The 7172-nt window shown below is 41.0% G+C and overlaps 1 long non-coding RNA gene across 2 annotated transcripts; it reads left to right on the top strand.

Annotated features, from left to right (window-relative positions):
* The first annotated feature begins 238 nt into the window (after nucleotides 1-238).
* Nucleotides 239-5046, top strand: LOC116780934. Of its 2 annotated transcripts, none has more exons than XR_004354708.1 (3): nucleotides 239-606; nucleotides 1316-1657; nucleotides 4710-5046. It is a non-coding gene; the product is annotated as an uncharacterized LOC116780934 (long non-coding RNA). The 2 variants fall into 2 exon arrangements; XR_004354709.1 differs by having other exon boundaries at nucleotides 240-606; nucleotides 1316-1608.
* The last annotated feature ends 2126 nt before the right edge of the window (nucleotides 5047-7172 follow it).

Raw genomic sequence — 7172 nt, 5'->3', positions numbered from 1 at the left:
TCCTGATTAGAGTTTTGGTAGTGTAGAGGCATACATTAATTGGTAACTATTTTAACTAAAACAACTGTAAATGTTAAGACTGGCTAGTCCCGAGGTATTTATTTATTCATTGCCCCATTTCATCAATGAAGAAATGTTTGTTCTGTATCCTGCTGATCAGCCTAGTGTAATGAACAAATGTTTGCAGTTGGAAACAAATGAGCTCCATGCTAGCCTTACTGTGTGCAATGGAAAACACTTGCAAACAAAGAAGAAATAACTCATCAGGTGGTGAACCTCTGACCCTGGATCAAAGTCACTGACCTGATGCTACAGTAGCCTTTGCCTTTACTGTGGAGGCTGTGAGCCGAGTGAGAACTGGCCCACAACTGCCTCCACAGCCCCTGTCACTGAGGCTTTATATGGCTGCCTGCAGCTGTGGAGAGCTTGATGCCCCTGTGGGATCATGAGATGCTTGAATTAAAAATTTCCAGGTATTGTACAAACAAAAGAGAAAAGGATCTACCCAAATCTGCTGCTGTTGGCTGCCGGTGAGGTCCCAACCCTGCAAGGTGCCAGCCATGCTGGTAGGAGATTGATAAGAAGACTGGGGCATCCTGGGAACTGGTGAGTGAGGGTGAAGCGGGACACTGGCTCTGGGAGTTGACCCAAAGTTCACCCCCATAGCAGAGGGCCTGCTGAGTGAGGGTGGGAGGGTGGAGCTGCAGGGCTGTGCCATCACTAGAGGTGGTGGTATAAAACATTGTCCACTGGCATGAGTGGTGTGGTGAGCTGGTGGGTGCTCATGTCTGCTGTTGGGGATATACCTGAGGCTGGATTCTTTTGAGCCAACCCCTTCCCATATTTTGTATAGAGGCCCTGTGTGGGAGGAGAGAGAGAAAATGACCCTGCTGCAGGCTATCAAGGCTGCTGTGAGGGTGGAGAGGAAATTAATGTATATGAAAGGGAATAGGCTCAGAGGGTTGGGGAGAGATGCGAACAGGGAGCTCAAAGAGGGTGAGTGGAGGACTTGAGAGAGTGCTGTTTATATAGGCAACCTGTAACAGCACCTATTTTTGAGAGGATGTCAGGGCTGCAGGCTCTAAACATGCTCTTCTGCATTGCTAGGTGAATTGCATAAAGATTCATATTCTGTGCTCAGCTGGCCTCTCTGTGGTGTTTGACCCTGCCCCACTCTGGGTGTTGGTGCTGCCTTGAGCTCCCACTCACCATGCCACAAGCAGGGCACAGCCCCTGGTGGGACCCGGCTGTACAGTTTTACAGTTTTGTGTAAACTCACATTGGTTTACATTATCTTTTTTCTTCTTTTTAACAGAGGATTTCAAGGTCAATTGGTCATGTCTGCTGTTTGGAACAGCCCCAGCACTGCCATTATCTATCCCCCTGATGAACCTGTTGGTGGCTGCAGCTACTGGAGGTTGGGAGCTGGGGCATCCAAGCTTAAGTACCCAATAGACCTCTCCAGACATCCTGGTGAACAAATGTCAAAATGCCATGCATACGTGGGCATAAGTTTGACTGTTTAAAAGGTAGAGTCTAATCCCAAATGGTAACTAGATATGAGTTGCATTAGAGACCCCTTGGAGCCCAGGAGGAGTTTGTAAGATGGTGGGTATTGAAGCTATTGTGAGATGATGGTGTTTCCAGAGACAAAATGGTTTATGAATTGTTATTTCTCCTTTGTCTCAACATGTGAAAAAGAATAATAAAACATAAGAAAATAGGATTTTTTTTTCAAAGTCTCATAGATAGCTTTAATTTCTTCCTTGTCTTCTCCGGTTTTTGAGAGGAGTTGCATGGGAAATAATAACATTTTGAAGCAAATTCACATGTATCTGTTCTGGAGGTAGGTTTATATTCATGTGTGTGTCTGTATGTATAAATATATATATACACATACACACTTTTTTCCAAAGTGAGTTGCTTATGAGGTTTCAAAAGCCATGTTTCTATGATTGTTTTTGTGTTGCTTCAGTAACTCTGGAGCATTTGTCCATGTAATAGCATGGTCTTCTGCTTCACTGGTTATATAGAACTCATGCTTCAATAACTTTGTTTGATAGGATTCAGATGAAATGCTGCTTACTATATTTTGTGTTTAAAAACTTACTTATAGCAAATAAGAAAAGCAGACATTTTAAAAGACATAATCAGGTTGATTTAATAGGCTAATTAGGTTTCAATATGTATTAAAATAGAAGGCTGAACCACTTGTTTTTAATTGATGTAAATGTTGCTGTTTATTGTGGTACAATTGAAATGTGAATTATTGGCAAATACAGTTTTTGGTAAGTGAAGAGATCTTAATTCCTTGTATAAATAAAAAAATCCTAATTGGCAGTGTATTTTAGAAGTTGGAGATACAGAAGGTTAGTCTCCACATCTCAGTTAACTCAGTAGTCATAGACATTTCCAGTCACTTTCTTGCAGTTTCTTGCAGTTCAACAGTTACAATGTGTCCCAGGGACAGATAAGGGTTCTTCTGGAACAAGTAAGAAAGTAATTTTTTGAAGCTGTGACTCTTACCAGCTGTGCCTTCTCATATGTCACTCAAGTTTCAGCTCAAACTAGGTTGTTAGTAATTCTTCAAATATGGCAAACCAGAAGGTTTGTCTTTCAAATGAGTTCCATACATGTGAAGTCTAATAGCTTAAACCCCAAACCTGGAATTCAATCCAGACTTGAAACAACTGATTGCACCTAGGGAAAGAGGGATGTGATGAGTGTTTGGGCAACCGTTTTTGACTGCTGGACTCAGTCTATTAGATAATGTCTACAGGCTTGTTATATTCTCTTGGTTTACTCCCTCAAAACTTAGCAAATAGGAGACTAACAATGTCTAGGAGGGTTTCTTCTTCCTAGCATGCAAATGACAATCAATTATGGAGGCTATCGGGAGAAACATGACAAATCATGGTTATTACATTGTCTCCAGAGTACTCTCCAGAGTCCAGTCTATAAGATGTAGCTGTCTGCCAAAACAGTCTAGAAATATACACTGACAATTTGATTCATCCTTTTTTAAGTAGCAGGAAATGTACTACTTGATGAATAAGGAATTGCTTGGATAGCCACATTCAAAGAGTTGCAGTCAGTAGCTTGATATCCAAGTGGAGACCGGTGAAAAGTGGCATTCCGTGGGGATCAGTATAGGGACTGGCACTGTTTAACACCTTTATCAGCAGCATGGATCATGGGCTTCAGAGATGGGCCTGGGTAAACCACATGAAGTTCAACAAGGCCAAGTGTAAGGTCCTACACAGGGGTCAGGGATATACTAAGCCCAGATATAGGCTGGGCAGAGAATGCATTGAGAGCAACCCTGAGGAGAAAGACTTGGGGGTGCTGGTGGATGAGAGGCTGAACGTGAGCCAGCAATATGCACTTGCAGCCCAGAAAGTCAGTTGTATCCTGGGCTGCATCAAAAGCAGCATGGCCAGCAAGTCAAGGGAGGTGATTTCTGCCCCTCTACTCCTGTACTCCCACCAGGAGTGCTGTGTCCAGCTATGGGGCCCCCAACATAAAAATGACATAAACCTGTTGGAGCAAGTCCAGAGGAGAGTCTCAAAGATGTTCAGAGGACTAGAGTACCTCTTCTGTGATGACAGTCTGAAAAAATTGTGGCTGTTTGGTCAGGAGAACAGAAGTATTCAGGGATATCGTATAGCTGCCTTTCACAAGCTAAAGGGAGGCTGAAAGAGAGCTGGAGAGGGACTTTTTATGAGGGTTTATAGTGATAGGACAAGTAGGAATGGCTTTAAACGGAAAGTGTGTCCACTTAGGTTAGAAAGAAGGAGAGAGTTTTTTTACAAAGAGGTGCTGAGACACTAGAACAGGTTGTCAGATGAAATTGTGGGTGCCCTGGAAGTGTTCAAGGCCAGGTTGGATGGGGTTTTCAGCCACCTGGTCTAGTGGAAGGTGTCCCTGCGCATGGTTGGGTGGTTGGAACTAGAGGAACTTTAAGGTCCTTCCAACCCAAACCATTCTATGATTCTGTGAAATGTTGTTATCAGATGTTTGGTATTCCTTTTTTAGTGGTAATCTTGGAACCACAGTTTCAAGGAGTCTTCCATTCATGAAAGAACTTGCCAGAACTTCAGGAACTTCTCCACAAGAAGTGCATTTATACTACAGATATGATTTTTTTGCTTATATACTGTGAGAAGATAAACTTTAGCTTTACAGTTTCAGTATAAAACTACACTGGTAAGTGAAGGATAGAGCATGACCACTGTCTGTATTGTACAACTCTAGTTTATTTTGAGAAAACCCTAAACTGTGTACTTCTGTCCAAACTGGTTTTCCCGCTGTCTGGGTAAGTTAGGTATTGGTGAGGTTTAGTCCACATCAGCCACGCTCACCAGACAACTCCCTAAGCTATGAGTTTCTTAATTAAAGTGTGCTTAGTTTCAGTGAGAGAGCTGAATCCCTAGCAGTGAGGAGGGAGAAGCATGTGGAACTGGTCTCTACTATCTACTGGAAACATATAAAATGGAAGAGCATAAGATCTAAAATAAATTGCCTAAAATAAATAACTCTGAATAGTAAGCCCTCTTCAATGGTGAACGCCATCTGTCTAGAAGAAAAAGTAGGTTTTAAACCTTTTCAGAGTGCGAGTATATGTTGTGAGCCATTTAGACTGCCAGAGCAGTGGTCTGGTTGTTGCAGTTTGATTGATTTGGCTTATCATTTCTCTTCCTTAGTTTCAGGGGATCAAGGGGAACCAACAGAGACAAAGACCCTCATTGTTCACATCTCAGCCTTGGATTCATCTTACGCATCTTATTGATTATGTTGTTAACATAAGTAACTAGAGATATGGTGTTACTTGAATCACTAGTATGTGTTAGCAGGAAACCAGGGGCATGCTGATACTTGAAGTTCTTGTAGTTGACCCCTGACTCTGGGGTAAGAGTAAAGCATTCCTCAAAAACTTAGAACGACCAAGTGTAGACTGGATGGTATAGCTCTGTGTGGTAGAAGACTTAGTTCTCTTTTGGTTTTACCAGAAGATATTGCAAGATGGATAGTATTATCTCTGGTAAATAAAAGTGTATTTTTTCATAAGACTCCCATGTCATTAAGTACAGAATGCCAAATTGCTTGTTGAAGGCATTTGGGAATGTCAAGGAAAGCTAGACCTTTCAAAGAATTAAGACACAAATCTCACTTTAAGCTTGGATGAAAGAATATTTCTCTCTTTTCCACCTGTTTTTTTTTTTTCCCCAAATCTGTGTACTCTTACCAAGATAGAAAATGTAACTTTTTGATTGTTTTCTCATCTTCTGCAGAATGTATGTCGTGAAGTGACTAGTAATGTTAAACAAACTACCTGATATAAATAGGTAGTTTCACAATTTTTTTCCCAACTGAGTTATTTCAGGGAAATGGTTGAGTAGTTTCTGATTGTATATTTAAATAATGTACAGAGAACAGCTTGAAAAATTCACTCTTAACCAGTAAAATTTGCTGAAGTTATAAGCAAGGGATAGACTTATAATAAGATAATACAACATTTTTTTTCTTGCAACATAACAAAAATAGAACTGAAATGGAAATTATTGTAGAGGGAGAGAAGTAGAATATGTATCAGAATCACTACTTCTATAAATGGTGAAAAATATGCAAAATCATACTTGGGTGTGATCTATTACTGCATCAATATCCAACATGGAATATAAAAAATGGCTTTTATAAAAGTGTTTGATAGTTTTCTGTGACTTTTTTTCTCTTCCATTCAAATTACTGTGGATACAGATCTTATAACGGGGTGGGGAGGATTGATTTTGAGGGGTACCTAAAGTCGTGTAGGTACTGATGATATGAGTGACCCTGAGATTAGCTCAGTTAGTTGGAGCATGGTGCTAAAAAAACCAAGTGTGAGGCTGCACAAACATCTGGCATTGCCCCATCCCAGGACAGAATCCAGCGCTTCCCCTTTTTGAACTTCATATGGTTGATAATTGCCCAGTCCTCTAATTTGTTGAGGTCTCTCTGTAGGGCCTCCCTGCCTTCGAGGGAGTCAACAGCTCCTCCCAGTTTTGTGTCATCTGCAAACTTGCTTAGTGTCCCTTCCAGTTTGACATATATTCAAAAGAGATTAGAAAGTTTTCATTTGGTGAATTTTCTAAATTTTGTGTAAACATCTAGTAAGAACATTAAGGTGTCTAATCAAATGCTTAATGCCACAATGTCAGGAACTCCCTAAACTGCAGACTACTGAAAGTTAAGAAAATTCAGGAAAGAAGTATCATGATCTTTAATACATCAGTCTTTTCATCCCTACTGTACTGTGTCTATTTGAGATAGAAGGGGTTTTTTTGGTTGGTTGGTTTGGGGTTTTTTTTCAGTAGCAGGTTATATGGTGTTTTGAATTTGTGATTGAAACACTGTTGGAAACACACTAATGTTTTGGCTATTGCTGTGTATTTCTTGCCCATTATCAAGGTTTTCTCTTTTTCTCACTCTCTTCCCTCAACTTCTCCTGTCAGGGACTAGGTTGGGTGTGGACAAGAAGCTGGCTGGACAACTGATCCCAACAGACTAAAGGGATATTTTATGCCATAGAACACCATGGTCAGCAATAAAAGCTGAAGAAAAGAGGGATTAGGTACATTTGTGGTCATGGTTTGTGTCTTCCCAAGTAACCATGGTGCATGCTAAGGCTCTGCTTTACAGGAAGTGGCTAAATGTCTTCTAGTCCATGGGAAACAGTGAAACTGCTTTTTTTCCAGCTATTAAATTCTATGTTTTGATCCACGAATATTATTCTCTCCCTTCTGTTTTCTGCTCTCCCAAGGGATAGGGGAGTGACTGGCTGGCTGTGTAGGTATTTGCCTACACAACCCATTGTGCGGACAACCCACCACAAGACTTTTTATTTGATAACACAGGGCTTAAGAGGTTCAAGAAAACATCAGATTTGTTTGTAGTCTGAATTTATAGCTGTTATAACTGTTATTTTGCAGCCTCTTATGCTTGCCATGAGGCTCACTTATTAGAGTCTGTGGATTGTTGATGACTGGTTTTGCTGTTTCAGGTACTACTTATCATCTTAGTTTGTCATGGCTGGCAACGTTTTGATTAACAATATGTGCCCAAGTGCCTGGACTGGCATATGACCCTAGCACTGCTGCCATTCCTGTACTGCTGTACCAGACATGCACGAAGTC

The sequence above is a fragment of the Chiroxiphia lanceolata genome, chromosome Z (assembly GCF_009829145.1).
Source record: "Chiroxiphia lanceolata isolate bChiLan1 chromosome Z, bChiLan1.pri, whole genome shotgun sequence".
Taxonomy (NCBI): domain Eukaryota; kingdom Metazoa; phylum Chordata; class Aves; order Passeriformes; family Pipridae; genus Chiroxiphia; species Chiroxiphia lanceolata.
This window is presented reverse-complemented; position numbering and strand designations above follow the sequence as displayed.